This window comes from Marmota monax, unplaced genomic scaffold, assembly GCF_021218885.2.
Source record: "Marmota monax isolate L192 unplaced genomic scaffold, Marmota_monax_Labrador192_F-V1.1 WCK01_AAM20220418_F8-fsc00081, whole genome shotgun sequence".
Taxonomy (NCBI): Eukaryota; Metazoa; Chordata; class Mammalia; order Rodentia; family Sciuridae; genus Marmota; species Marmota monax.
Window position 1 is genome coordinate 8,643,027 of NW_026695234.1, and position 15,935 is coordinate 8,658,961.

At 37.5% G+C, this 15,935-nt stretch overlaps 1 protein-coding gene across 1 annotated transcript in view; it reads right to left on the bottom strand.

The window, feature by feature from the left end:
• LOC124088921 (NXPE family member 1-like) overlaps positions 1-15,935 on the bottom strand; it is a 240,957-nt gene that overhangs the window by 44,970 nt on the left and 180,052 nt on the right. The window contains exon 2 of the mRNA XM_058577119.1: positions 15,804-15,866. The gene's annotated coding sequence lies outside the window, so the exon portion shown is untranslated. The remainder of the gene's footprint in view (positions 1-15,803; positions 15,867-15,935) is intronic.

Genomic DNA, 15,935 nt, shown 5'->3' on the forward strand with positions numbered 1-15,935 from the left:
TACTGATTTCCATAGAGGTTTTACTAATTTACAATCCCACCAACAGTTTAAAGGTGCTCCTTCCTCCTCACAAAAACTTCTCCAGCATTTTTCATTATTTGTATTCTTAACAACTGCCATTCTGACTGGAGTGAGATGAAGTTTTAGTGTAGTTTTGATTTGCATTTCTGTAATTGTTAAAAGCGTTGAACATTTTTTCATATATTTATTATCAACCACTGCTTTAGACAATAATAGAGCCACACAGATCTGGGTCCACTCTATGGCTGTTGGGCCAGACCTCATTTTGTCCTAACAATGACCATCAAAGACCTTAATGGTCCTGGAAGGTGAGCAAAGCCCCCAGACAATAACAGGAATAGTCAGTGGCCATCAGACAGATTGTCTTCATTTTATCAAAGAGAGAAACAGTGAGTAACATACCACGTTTTGCCAACTGGAAATGCCCACCACTCTCTGGGATATTTACTGCCCATTTGGAGATGATATCTTGTAAAGTAAGCCCTCCTTTGTTATTATAATTTTTCAGGTCCATGTACCTTTTCCTCATATGCTGTTAAGAATCAATAAAATCAGCATACTACAGTGATGTAGCCCCATCAATGTTTATAGCAGCTCAATTCACAATGGCTAAACTATGGAAATGACCTAAGTGCCCGTCTACAGATAAATGCATAAAGAAAATATGGTATGTTTACACAGTGGAATATTTTCAGCCATGAAGAAGAATAAAATTATGACATTTGCTGGCAAATGAATGGAACTGGAGACTATCATGCTAAATAAAATAAACCAATCCCCCCAAAGCAAAGGCCAAGTGTTTTCTCTAATATATGAATGTTAACTCACAACAAGGTTGGGGCTGTGTGGAACAATAGAAGTACATTGAATTAGACAAAAGGGAATGATAGGAAGGAAGGGGAAATGGGAATTAGAAAGATAGTAGAATAAATCAGACATTACTATCCTATATGCATATATGATTATACAACTAATATAATTATATATCATGTACAACCAGAAGAAAGAGAAGTTATACTCCATATATGTATAATATGTCAAAATGTATTCTACTCTCATGTATAACTAATTAGAACAAAAACAACAAAAAATAATCAATGTTCTTAGTAAGGTAGCAAGATGGGAAATTAATAGATGGGATGGCATTAAATTAGAGTTTCTGTACAGCAAAGGAGGCAATTAGGAGGATGAACAGAGAACCTATAGAATGGGAGAGAATGTTTGCCAGCTTCTTCTCTGACAGTGGGTTAATATCCAGAATATATGAAGAACTGTAAAAACCACCAAACCCAAAAAACCCATTCAACAAATGAGCAAATAAACTAAACAGATGCTTCTCAAAAGAAGAAATAGAAGTGGCCAACAAACATATGAAAAAATGTACTACATCTTTAGCGATTAGGAAAATGCAAATCAAAATTACCCTGAAATTTTAATCTCACTCCAGTTTGAATGATAGCCATAAAGATACAAATAATAATACATGCTGGGGAGGATGTTTGGGAAAAGAAACATTTTATGCAGCTGGTGAGATTGTAAATCAGTACAACCACTATGGAAATCAGTATAGAGGGTCCTCAAAGACTAGAAATGAAATCACCATGACTCAACTCTACCACTCCTCTGTATTTATCCTAAAGAATTAAATGCAACATACTATAGCCATACATGCACACCCAGGTTTATAGCAGCACAATTTACAATAGCCAAATTATGAAACCAGCCTTCAGGTCTATTAATGGATGAATGAGTAAAGAATATGTGGTATATATACACAATGGAATTTTATTCAGCCATAAAGAAAAGATAAATTTTATCATTTGCAGGGAAATGGATGGAACTTTAGAAGCAAAATAAGCCCAACTCAAAAAGTCAATGTATACAAAGATGGGAATAGGAAAGACAGTAGAATTAATCAGACACAACATTCTTATGGTCATATATAAATACACAACCAGTGTAACTCCACATCATGTACAACCACAAGAATGGGATCCTGATTAGAATAAGTTAAACTCCATATATGTCTCATATGTCCAAATATACTCTACTGCCATGTATATCTAAAAGGAACAAATGTATTGTATTCTTTTTTTTTATTTTTAATTTTTTATTGTGGGTTGTTCAAAACATTACAAATTTCTTGACATATCATATTCCACACTTTGATTCAAGTGGGTTATGAACTCCCACCTTCACCCCATACACAGATTGCAGAATCACATCAGTTACACATCCATTGATTTACATATTGCCATACTAGTGTCTGTTGTGCTCCGCTGCCTTTCCCATCCTCCACCCTCCCCCCTCCCCACCTCTCCCCTCCCCTCCCCTCCTCTCTCTCTACCCCCTCCACTGTATAACCCTGAGGGTCTCCTTCCATTACCATGCAATTTCCCTTCTCTCTCCCTTTCCCTCCCACCTCTCATCCCTGTTAAATGTTAATCTTCTTCTCCTGCTCTTCGTCCCTACTCTGATCTTAGTTACTCTCCTTATATCAAAGAAGACATTTGGCATTTGTTTTTTAGGGATTGGCTAGCTTCACTTAGAATAACCTGCTCTAATGCCATCCATTTCCCTGTAAATTCTATGATTTTGTCATTTTTTAATGCAGAGTAATACTCCATTGTGTATAAATGCCACATTTTTTTTATCCATTCGTCTATTGAAGGGCATCTAGGTTGGTTCCACAGTCTTGCTATTGTGAACTGTGCTGCTATGAACATCGATGTAGCAGTGTCCCTGTAGCATGCTCTTTTTAGGTCTTTAGGGAATAGACCAAGAAGGGGAATAGCTGGGTCAAATGGTGGCTCCATTCCCAGCTTTCCAAGAAATCTCCATACTGCTTTCCAAATTGGCTGCACCAATCTGCAGTCCCACCAGCAATGTACAAGTGTACCCTTTTCCCCACATCCTCGCCAGCACTTGTTGTTGTTTGACTTCATAATGGCTGCCAATCTTACTGGAGTGAGATGGTATCTTAGGGTGGTTTTGATTTGCATTTCTCTGACAGCTAGAGATGGTGAGCATTTTTTCATGTACTTGTTGATTGACTGTATGTCCTCCTCTGAGAAGTGTCTGTTCAGGTCCTTGGCCCATTTGTTGATTGGGTTGTTTGTTCTCTTACTGTCTAATTTTTTGAGTTCTTTGTATACTCTGGATATTAGGGCTCTATCTGAAGTGTGAGGAGTAAAGATTTGTTCCCAGGGTGTAGGCTCCCTATTTACCTCTCTTATTGTTTCTTTTGCTGAGAAAAAAACTTTTTAGTTTGAGTAAGTCCCATTTGTTGATTCTAGTTATTAACTTTTGTGCTATGGGTGTCCTATTGAGGAATTTGGAGCCCGACCCCACCGACTGTAGATCGTAGCCAACTTTTTCTTCTATCAGATGGCACGTCTCTGATTTGATATCAAGCTCCTTGATCCATTTTGAATTCACTTTTGTGCATGGCGAGAGAAAGGGATTCAGTTTCATTTTGTTGCATATGGATTTCCAGTTTTCCCAGCACCATTTGTTGAAGATGCTATCCTTCCTCCATTGCATGCTTTTAGCCCCTTTATCAAATATAAGATAGTTGTAGTTTTGTGGATTGGTTTCTGTGTCCTCTATTCTGTACCATTGGTCCACCCGCCTGTTTTGGTACCAGTACCATGCTGTTTTTGTTACTATTGCTCTGTAGTATAGTTTGAAGTCTGGTATCGCTGTACCGCCTGATTCACACTTCCTGCTTAGCATTGTTTTTGCTATTCTGGGTCTTTTATTTTTCCATATGAATTTCATGATTGCTTTCTCTATTTCTACAAGAAATGCCGTTGGGATTTTGATTGGCATTGCATTAAACCTATAGAGAACTTTTGGTAATATCGCCATTTTGATGATGTTAGTTCTGCCTATCCATGAACAGGGTATATTTTTCCATCTTCTAAGATCTTCTTCTATTTTCTCTTTAGGGTTCTGTAGTTTTCATTGTATAAGTCTTTCACCTCTTTTGTTAGGTTGATTCCCAAGTATTTTATTTTTTTTGAAGATATTTTGAATGGAGTGGTTGTCCTCATTTCCATTTCAGAGGATTTGTCGCTGATATACAGGAATGCCTTTGATTTATGCGTGTTGATTTTATATCCTGCCACGTTGCTGAATTCATTTATTAGCTCTAATAGTTTCTTTGTAGAGCCTTTTGGGTCTGCTAGGTATAGAATCATATCATCTGCAAATAGTGATAATTTAAGTTCTTATTTTCCTATTTTTATGCCTTTAATTTCTTTCATCTGTCTAATTGCTCTGGCCAGTGTTTCGAGAACTATGTTGAACAGAAGTGGAGAGAGAGGGCATCCCTGTCTTGTTCCAGATTTTAGAGGGAATGCCTTCAGTTTTTCTCCATTCAGAATGATGCTAGCCTGAGGCTTAGCATAGATTGCTTTTACAATATTGAGGTATGTTCCTGTTATCCCTAGTTTTTCTAGAGTTTTGAACATAAAGGGATGCTGTACTTTGTCGAATGCTTTTTCCGCATCTATCGAGATGATCATATGGTTCTTATTTTTAAGTCTATTGATGTGGTGAATAACATTTATTGATTTCCGTATATTGAACCAGCCTTGCATCCCAGGGATGAATCCTACGTGATCATGGTGTACAATTTTTTTGATATGTTTTTGTATCCGATTCGCCAGAATTTTATTGAGGATTTTTGCATTTAGGTTCATTAGAGATATTGGTCTGTAGTTTTCTTTCTTTCAAGTGTCTTTGTCTGGTTTAGGTATCAGGGTGATGTTGGCCTCACAGAATGAATTTGGAAGTTCTCCCTCTTTTTCTATTTCCTGAAGTAGCTTGAAAAGTATTGGTATTAGTTCTTCTTTAAAGGTTTTGTAAAACTCTGCTGTATACCCATCCGGTCCTGGGCTTTTCTTAGTTGGTAGTCTTTTTATGGTTTCTTCTATTTCCTCAATTGATATTGGTCTGTTTAGGTTGTCTATATCCTCCTGACTCAATCTGGGCAGATCATATGACTTAAGAAATTTATTGATGCCTTCACTATCTTCTAATTTATTGGAGTATAAGGATTCAAAATAGTTTTTGATTATCTTCTGTATTTCTGAAGTGTCTGTTGTGATATTGCCTTTTTCATCCCGTATGCTAGTAATTTGAGTTCTCTCTCTTCTTCTCTTCGCTAGCATCGCTAAGGGTCTGTCGATTTTGTTTATTTTTTTCAAAGAACCAACTTTTAGTTTTGTCAATTTTTTCAATTGTTTCTTTTGTTTCGATTTCATTAATTTCAGCTCTGATTTTAATTATTTCTTGCCTTCCACTTCTTTTGCTGTTGTTTTGCTCTTCTTTTTCTAGGATTTTAAGATGAAGTATGAGATCATTTATTTGTTGGTTTTTTCTTTTTTTAAGGAATGAACTCCAAGCAATGAATTTTCCTCTTAGAACTGCTTTCAATGTGTCCCATAGATTCCGATATGTTGTGTCTGTGTTTTCATTTATCTCTAAGAATTTTTTAATTTCCTCCTTGATGTCTTCTAAAACCCATTGATCATTCAGTAACCTATTGTTCATTCTCCAAGTGATGTATGCTTTTTCCTTCTTTTATCGTTGATTTTCAGTTTCATTCCATTATGATCAGATAAGATGCATGGTATTATCTCTACTCCTTTATATTGTCTAAGAGTTGCCCTGTGACATAATATATGATCTATTTTTGAGAAGGATCCATGTGCTGCTGAGAAAAAAGTGTAACTGCTTGATGTTGGGTGGTATACTCTATATATGTCAATTAGGTCTAGGTTATTAATAGTGTTATTGAGTTCTATAGTTTCCTTATTCAACTTTTGTTTGGAAGATCTGCCAGTGGCGAGAGAGGTGTGTTGAAGTCTCCCATGATTATGGTATGGTGGTCTATTAGACTCTTGAACTTGAGAAGAGTTTGTTTGACGAACATAGCTGCACCATTGTTTGGGGCATAAATATTTATGATTGTTATGTCTTGTTGGTGTATGGTTCCCTTAAGCAGTATGTAGTGTCCCTCTTTATCCCTTTTGATTAACTTTGGCTTGAAATCTATTTTATTTGATATGAGTATGGACACTCCTGCTTGTTTCCGAAGCCCATATGAGTGATATGATTTTCCCAACCTTTCACCTTCAGCCTATGTATGTCTTTTCGTATCAAATGCGTCTCCTGTAGGCAGCATATTGTTGGGTCTTGTTTTGTGATCCATTCTACTAGCCTGTGTCTCTTAATTGGTGAGTTTAAGCCATTAACATTTAGGGTTATTATTGAGATATGGGTTGTTCTTCCAGCCATATTTGTTTATTTCTGTTACTAAACATGGTTTGTTTTCCTCTTTGATTATTTTCCCCCCCTTTACTGTCCTACCTCCCACTGTTGGTTTTCATTGTTATTTTCCATTTCCTCTTCCTGTAATGCTTTGGCGAGGATGTTTTGAAGAGATGGTTTTCTAGCTGCGAATTCTTTAAACTTTTGTTTGTCGTGGAAGGTTTTAATTTCATCTTCCATCCTGAAGCTTAATTTCGCTGGATACACAATTCTTGGTTCGAACCCATTTTCTTTCAGTGTTTGAAATATGTTATTCCAGGATCTTCTAGCTTTCAGAGTCTGTGTTGAAAGATCAGCTGTTATCCTGATTGGCTTACCCCTAAATGTAATCTGCTTCCTTTCTCTTGTAGCTTTTAAAATTCTCTCCTTATTCTGTATGTTGGGCATCTTCATTATAATGTGTCTAGGTGTGGATCTCTTATGATTTTGCACATTCGGCATCCTGTAGGCTTCTAGGATTTGGGATTCTGTCTCATTCTTCAAGTCTGGGAAGTTTTCTCCTATTATTTCATTGAATAGACTGCTCATTCCTTTGGTTTGGAGCTCTGTACCTTCCTGTATCCCAATGACTCTTAAGTTTGGTCTCTTAATGTTATCCCATATTTCTTGGATGTTCTGCTCATGGTTTCTTAACAGTCTTGCTGAGCTGTCTATGTTCTTTTCCAGTTGAAATACTTTGTCTTCATTGTCTGATGTTCTATCTTCTAAGTGTTCTACTCTGCTGGTAGTATTCTCCATTGAGTTTTTAAGTTGGTTTATTGCTTCCTGCATTTCTAGGATTTCTGTTTGTTTGTTTTTTATAACCTCTATCTCCCTGTATAGTTGATCCTTTGCTTCCTGGATTTGTTTGTGTAATTCATTGTTGAGGTGATCTTTCATTGTCTGATTTTGCTGTCTAATGTCTTCCTTGATACTCCAGATCATCTGAAGCATGTATATCCTGAATTCTTTATCTGACATTCCATCTGCTGCAGCTGTTACCTCTTCTAAAGTTGCGTTGACCTGCATTGCTTGTGGTCCTTTCTTTCCTTGTCTTTTCATACTGCTTGCGTATCTTTCCTGCAGGCGCGGGCGGCGGCTCTGCTCTCTCCTTATTCCAATTGGGGTGTCGTGGCTACCACGCCGGCAGGTCACTGGGCCAGTTCTGGGCGCTGGCGGCGGCTCTGTTCTTCCCCTACTCCAATTGGGGTGACGAGTGTACCACGCCGGCAGGCCACCGGGCCTGATCCGCCAGTCGGTTGCAGGTTTGCCTACCCTGCAGGCGCGGGCGGCGGCTCTACTCTGCCCCTACTCCAAATGGGGTGACATGTCTGTCGTACCGGCAGGCCACTGGGCCTGTCCCGCTGGTCGGTCGCAGATCTGCCCACCTTTCGGGCACGGGTGGAGGCTCTGCTCTGCCCCTACTCCAATTGGGGTGTCGTGACTACCCAGCCTGCAGGACGCTGGGCCTGTTCCTGGCACGGGCGGCGACTCTGCTCTCTGCCCCTACTCCAATTAGGGTGGTGTGTGTACCACGCCGGCAGGCTCCTGGGCCTGATCTGCCGGTCTGTTGCAGGTCTGCCTACCTTGGAGGCGCGGGCGGCAGATCTGCCCTGCCCCTCCTACCACGCCTGCGGACCCCTGGGCCTGATCTGCAGGTTGGTCACAGGTCTGCTCACCCTGCGGGCACAGGTGGCGGTTCCGCTCCACCCCCACTCCAATTGGGGTCACGTGGCCACCACACCGGCAGGGCCTGATCTGGGCATGGGAGAAGGATCTGCTCTGCCCCTACTCCAGTTGGGGTGACGTGTGTACCACACTGGCAGGCCACTGGGCCTGACCCGCCAGGCTGTCACAGGTCTGTTTACCTTGCAAGCGCCAAGGGCGGCTCTGCCCTGCCCCTCCTACCACGCCCATGTACCACTGGGTCGCCTGTATTATATTCTTAACAACTGCCATTCTGACTGGAGTGAGATGAATGAAGTTTTAGTGTAGTTTTGATTTGCATTTCTGTAATTGTTAAATACATTGAACTTTTTTTCATATATTTATTATCAGCCACTGCTTTAGACAATAGAGCCACACAAATCTGGGTCCACTCTATGGCTGTTGGGCCAGACCTCATTTTGTCCTAACAATGACCAACAAAGACCTTAATGGTCCTGGAAGGTGAGCAAAGCCCCAGACAATAACAGGAATGGTCAGTGGCCATCAGGCAGATTGTCTTCATTTTACCAAGAGAGAAACAGTGAGTAACATATCACATTTTGCCAACTGGAAATGCCCACCACTCTCTGGGATATTTACTGCCAATTTGGAGAAGATATCTTCTAAAGTAAGCCCTCCTTTGTTGTTACAATTTTTCAGGTCCATGTACCTTTTCCTCATATGCTGTTAAGAATCAATAAAATCAGCATACTACAGTGATGTAGCCCCATCAATGTTTATAGCAGCTCAATTCACAATGGCTAAACTATGGAAATGACCTAAGTGCCCTTCTACAGATAAATGCATAAAGAAAATATGGTATGTTTACACAGTGGAATATTTTCAACCATGAAGAAGAATAAAATTATGACATTTGCTGGCAAATGAATGGAACTGGAGACTATCATGCTAACTAAAAATAAGCCAATCCCCCAAAAGCAAAGGCCAAATGTTTTCTCTAATATATGAATGTTAACTCACAACAAGGTTGGGGCTGTGTGGAACAATAGAAGTACATTGAATTAGACAAAGGGGAATGAAAGGAAGGAAGGGAAAATGGGAATAGGGAAGATAGTAGAATAAATCAGACATTACTATCCTATATGCATATATGATTATACAACTAATTTAATTATATATTATGTACAACCAAAAGAATGAGAAGTTATATTCCATATATGTATAATATGTCAAAATATATTTTACTATCATGTATAACTAATTAGAACAAAAACAACAAAAAATAATCAATGTTCTTAGTAAGGAAGCAAGATGGGAAATTAATAGATGGGATGGCATTGAATTAGAGTTTCTGTGCAGCAAAGGAGGCAGTTAGGAGGATGAATAGAGAAGCTATAGAATGGGAGAGAATGTTTGCCAGCTACTCCTCTGACAGAGAGTTAATATTCAGAATATATGACAAACTATATAAACCACCCAAACCCAAATAACCCATTCAACAAATGAGCAAATAAACTAAACAGATGCTTCTCAAAAGAAGAAATAGAAGTGGCCAACAAACATATGAAAAAAATATTCTAAATCTTTAGCGATTAGGAAAATGCAAGTCAAAATTACCCTGAAATTTTATCTCACTCCAGTTTGAATGACAGCTATAAAGACACAATTAATAATACATGCTGGGGAGGATGCTTGGGAAAATAAATATTTTACCCAGCTGCTGAGATTGTAAATCAGTATAACCACTATGGAAATCAGTATAGAGGGTCCTCAAAGACAAGAAATAAAATCACCATGACTCACCTCTACTACTCCTCTGTATTTATCATAAAGAATTAAATTCAACATACTGTAGCCATACATGCACACCCAGGTTTACAGCTGCACAATTCCCAATAGCCTTCAGGTCTATTAATGGATGAATTAATGAAAAAATATGTGGTATATATACACAATGGAATTTTATTCTGCCATAAAGAAAAAAAGAAATTTTATCATTTTCAGGAAAATGGATGGATCTTTAGAAGCAAAATAAGTCCAACTCAGAAAGTCAGTGTATACAAAGATGGGAATAGGAAAGACAGTAGAATTAATCAGACACAACTTTCTTATGGTCATATATAAATACAAAACCAGTGTAACTCCACATCATGTACAAACACAAGAATGGAATCCTGATTAGAATAAGTTAAACTCCATGTATGTCTAATATGTCTAAATATACTCTACTGCCATGTATATCTAAAAGGAACAAATGAGAAAAAGTAAAATAATAAAAACTGTCAGTGGTTATGTTTTCTCTCATATGTGGAAGCTAGAAAGAAAAAGAGGAAAAGGGGAAAATCTCATAGAAATAGAAAGGAGATCAGTATGGTGTAGGAAGGGAACCAAGGGGAGGAAGGAGGGAAGGGAAAGGGGGAGGTTCTGGGAAATGTGAATAACCAAATCATATTTTTCTATTTTGTGCCTGTGCACATATGTAACAACAAATGCTGCAATTATGTATATAATGCACAAAAATTATTTAAATGGAGAAAAAAGAATATTTCATCTTCTTCAAATCCTCTTCTTCTTCCTGTAACTGTGTTTGTGAGTGGCATCTTCTTTCAGACACAGTTTTCTGCATCCTTTGCCCATCTGCTGTCATCTTCAGACACTATCAAGTAAATGTGCAGAGATGGCAAACATTGACCCTTCTCTTGCTGATAATAGAAACTTGTAGCTGGACATGTGACAATGCAGTTAAACAACATTTCCCAGGTGCCGTGGTGTTCAGGTATGGCCCTGGGATTGCTGTCTCTGCAGTGGAATTATAAACAGAGGCAACACTTGACTTATTTTCTCCAGGTTCTTCCTCTTCCTGCCTGCTGCAAACAAGGCATGCCACCAGCCACATGTTGACAATGAACATAATGACAACATCCTGGAGCAGGGGGTTCCTAAAACTTCTTTGTAATATGGCACCCTTTGTCACCTTGTGAAGCCTTTGACCTTCTCCTAATAACATTTTATAATGTGTAAAATAAAACATATGGAGTCATAACAAACCCAGTTAATTGAGATATAATAATCAACAGTTTAACTCCATTTGTTACATGTTTATATAAAATTATTTTTAAAATGTTTTATTTTTAGGACACAATACCTTTATTTTATTTATTTATATGTGGTGCTGAGGATTGAACCCAGGGCCTCACACATGCTAGGCAAGCACTGTACCACTGAGCCACAGCCACAGCCCCTAAAAATTCTTTATTAACACAAAAATACAAAATGTAGCAACAGTCCTGTATGTAGAGTAATTCCAAAGCTGTGATATGCATGGATGATATTCTAAGATTCTTTAATAGTTGTGTCATATGCCACAGGTATTATAAAACTCCTGTGGTTTGTTGTCAGCATTCATAACCGAGATTAATAAACTTCATGTAGAGGCTGGTGATAATAAAAAATGTAATTATTTTTCCCATTTGAGATCACAAACCTCCTAAATTCCCTCCATGGACCCATATGAGAGTACCTGAACCTCAGGTTGAGATCACAGGCAGAGGATGGCAGAGCTTTCAGAATACCTGGCTTCCTAGATGACCTCTATGTAATGAACCTGCCTACATAGTCACAGGAGAGATAAATAAACACTTACATTGTGTTTTTTTTGTTGTTGTTGTTATTGTTTGGTTTGGATTTTTTTTAGTTTTATTGATTTTATTTTTTTAAATACATGACAGCGGAATGCATTACAATTCTTATTATACATATATAGTACAATTTTTCGTATCTTTGTATATAGAGTATGTTCACTCCAATACATGCCTTTATACATGTACTTTCTTTTTTGTTTATTTGTTTGCTTGGTTTTGCATTACACTTCTTATTACATATATATACCACAATTTTTCATATCTCTGTTTGCATGTAAAGTATGTTGACACCCAATTCAAGTCTTCATACATGTACTTTAAAAAGCAGTATGGAGATTGTTGGGAGTTTCCCTAAGAACTCCCCGGGCCTTTCAGACATGGCAGTGGGCAAATTGCCAGTGGACAGCTAGAACTCCCTGGGCCTTTCAGATAAGGGGCCCTTAATGTAACATGGTGTCGGGCAAATTGCCAGTGGGCGGATAACAAGTTGTTTTGAAAACCTTCTAATTGGCCCTCCAGTCTTCCGAGCTCGTGAACAGTTCGTGGCCCCCATGAATATTATGCAGGGCAGATGTGCATTCACCTTAGGTGATGACCTGACCTTTACTATGATTGGCTCCGGGGGCTTCCTGGTTTAAGATAACTGACTTTCACTTTCTATATAAGCTAGCACCAACTTGCAATAAAGTGCTTCCTCTTTGTCACTGCTATCTGTGTGTGTGCATTTTAATCTCCGACAACGAGCCTTGGCCTTTCAGAGATTCCTTGGAAATCTGGGAATGGAACCATCATTTGACCCAGCTATTCCTCTCCTTGGACTATACCCAAATGACTTAAAAACAGCATACTACAGGAACACAGCCACATCAATGTGCATAGCAGCACAGTTCATAATAGCTAAATTGTGGAGCCAACCTAGATGCCCTTTAGTGGATGAATGGGCAAAAAAAAAATGCAGCATATGTACACAATGGAGTTTTACTCAGCAAAAAGAGAATAAAATCACGGCATTTGCTGGTAAATGGATGACATTGGAGAAGATAATGCTAAGTTGAATTCAGCCATTCCCAAAAAAACAAATGCTGAATGTTTTCTCTGATATAAGGAGGTTGACTTATAGTAGGTCAGGGAGGGAGAACATGGGAAGAATAGATGAATTCTAGATAGGGAAGAGGGGTGGGAGGGAAAGGGAGAGGGCAGGGGATTAGCAAGGATGGTGGAATGTGATGGACATCATTATCCAAAGTACATGCATGAAGACTTGAATTGGGTGTCAACATACTTTATATACAAACAGAGATACAAAAATTGTGATATATATGTGTGTTAAAATTGTAATGCAAAAAAAAACAAAGTACATGTATAAAGGCATAAATTTGTGTGAACATACTTTATATACAGAGATATGAAAAATTGTCCCTTATATGTGTAATAAAAATTATAACATTTTCCATTGCTGTCATGTATTGTAAAAAAATAAGAATTATAAAAATAAGACAGAAAAGAATAAAGACTGAGGGCAGGTGGCATCTCAGATGTATGGATCAGACAGAGCTTTAAGAGTAAAATTTCTGAACAAATTTATTTGTTAGACTGTGTCAAATACTATTTAAACCATTTGTGTGGGAACTGGAAATCAGACAATTAGGTAAAATAATTGATTCCCTTAAGTGCTTTACACACACACATACAGTTAGCCCAAGGAAACATTGCTAGTTTAGATAAAAAAAAACTGGCTGATGTTCTACAGGGCAGTAAAACCTTAGCATGTTTGAAGGTGATTTCTCTAAAGATTATGCAACATACTTCCTGAGCAAATCCTTCAGGGTAACCTCTAACTTCACAATGCTCTAGCACCGTTTGCTATTTTATCAATTGCGGGTTGTTAGTTAAATATACTTTGGAAACCATGTAATTAAGCCCAGTAGAAGATAAGGAGGGCAAATCAGGACTGCACAGCCTGACTCCCTTGAGCTTTGGAAGTTCTCAAAATTTCTCTTTGTAAAGGAGCCAGGATTCTCCTGCATCACAATTTCTAGACTTGTATACAAAATTGGAATATGTGGACTCTAAGAGTCATATGTATGGTCCTTACTCATGAATTTTAGTATTTGGAATATGTGAAATTCATTTTCGCTGCTGAGAAATGTCTTTTGTTTACCAGCTAATTTCATAACAAGTTCTATTTAAGCAAAATGTCAATTCTCTTTTCAGATGCCTTTATAAATAATTCTGCTTCTCTTAAGTACAAGAGTCAGAGATCAGTTTTAATACAGGCCTGAGAGAAATCTTGCAGCAGGATCAAGGCAACTCTTTACTATTGTGTCCCTGGTGCTAACATGGGACTGGCTTACTGTAGGCATGCTTAGTAAATGAAGTCAGCATACGAACAGTATGAAGTAGTAAATGAAGTCAGCATATGAACTTAGCTAGATGATAAATTCTTCTCACTGATGAAGCTTACCTAGTGCTGGAATGTGATGGAGTTGGATAAATGGAGTTTGTGAATTGCCTATTAAAATTTCAGTATCTTTTCAGAAAGTAGGTTATTATGGTATCTTCATCCTCATGTCTTTGATTTTTCACAATTTCTTCTAATTTCATTTCCCTGTATTTGGGAGGATAAGTTTCCCAAATTTTGTCCCTAATAAATGCTCCAAAGCAAAAAAAAATGTTCTTCTCAGCAAAACAAACCATATGTGAGGTGAATAGAGAGCCTACATCTTGGGAGCAAATCTTTACTCCTCACACATCAGATAGAGCATTAATAACTAGGGTATATAAAGAACTCAAAAAGCTAAACACTAAAAAACAAATAAACCAATCAATAAATGGGCCAAGGACCAGAACAGACAGACACTTCTCAGAAGATCATGTACAATCAATCAACAAATACATGAAAGAATGTTGATCATTACTAGCAATTAGAAAAATGCAAATCAAAACCACTCTAAGATTTCATCTTATTCCAGTCAGAATAGCAGCTATTATGAAGACAAACAACAATAAGTATTGGCAAGAATGTGGGGGAAAAGATTTCTTAGAAAATTGGGAATGGAATCTCCATTTGACCCAGCTTTCCCTCTCCTTGGTCTATATCCAAAGGATTTAAGAATAGCATACTACATGGACACAGCCACACCAATGTTTATAGCAGCACAATTCACAATAGCTAAACTGTGGAACCAACCTAGATGCCCTTCAGTAGATGAATGGATAAAAAATGTGGCATATATACACAATGGGATATTACTCAGCAATAAAAGAGAATAAAATCTTGGAATTTGCAGGTAAATAGATGGAGTTAGAGAAGATAATGCTAAGTATAGTTAGACAATCCCATAAAACCAAATGCCAGCTATTTTCTTTGATATAAGGAGGCTGATTCATAGTGGAATAGGGAGCAGGAGCATGAGAGAAATAGACAAACTCTAGATAGGGAAGAGGGGTTGGAAGGGAAGGGAGGAGACATGGGGTAATTAATCATGGTAGAATGTGATGATCATTACTATCCAATACATGCATGAAGACATAAATTGGTGTGAATATACTATGTATACAACCAGAGATATGAAAAATTGTGCTCTATATATGTAACAAGAATTGTAATCATTCTGCTGTCATATATAAGTTAAAAATTTTACATAAAAATAAGAAGGCAGACATATCAGACCAAATTAGACAAAAATTTCAAGACAGCCATTATAAATATGCTTGAAGAACTAAAGGAAGCCCTTTTTAAAGAAGTAAAGGAATATTTGATGATAATATTTCATCAAAGAGAGATTATCAATAAAAAGATGAAAATTATATTCAAAATACAATATGGTGTTACATTTAAAACATGAATTAAAGAAAGGCTGAGAGAGCATTTAACCTTTTTTTGTGGAAAAACGTCAAGTTGTTTTAGTGTTTACAATATTAACTTTTGAGCAGTTTAGGCTCTTATGACCTTAAAAATATGTTAAAATTTTATCCCAGTGTAAAAGGTAACATAAAACTTTATAAATCTTATTGATAACAAGTCTAGTTATAGAACATTAAATGACATAAATAAATCCCCAATAAAATTTGTCATCCTTCTAAGTCTAAAATTATTAGACAACTTATTTTGGAAAACACCAGCTTGATACAATGTTACTATAAACCTTTTACCTTGGGGCTAGGATTATGGCTCAGTGGTAGTCTTCCTAGCACATGTGGGGCACTGGTTTTGATCTGCAGCACCACATAAAAAAAAACAAAACAAATAAAAGTATATTAAAAAAAAACCCTTTACCTTAAAGA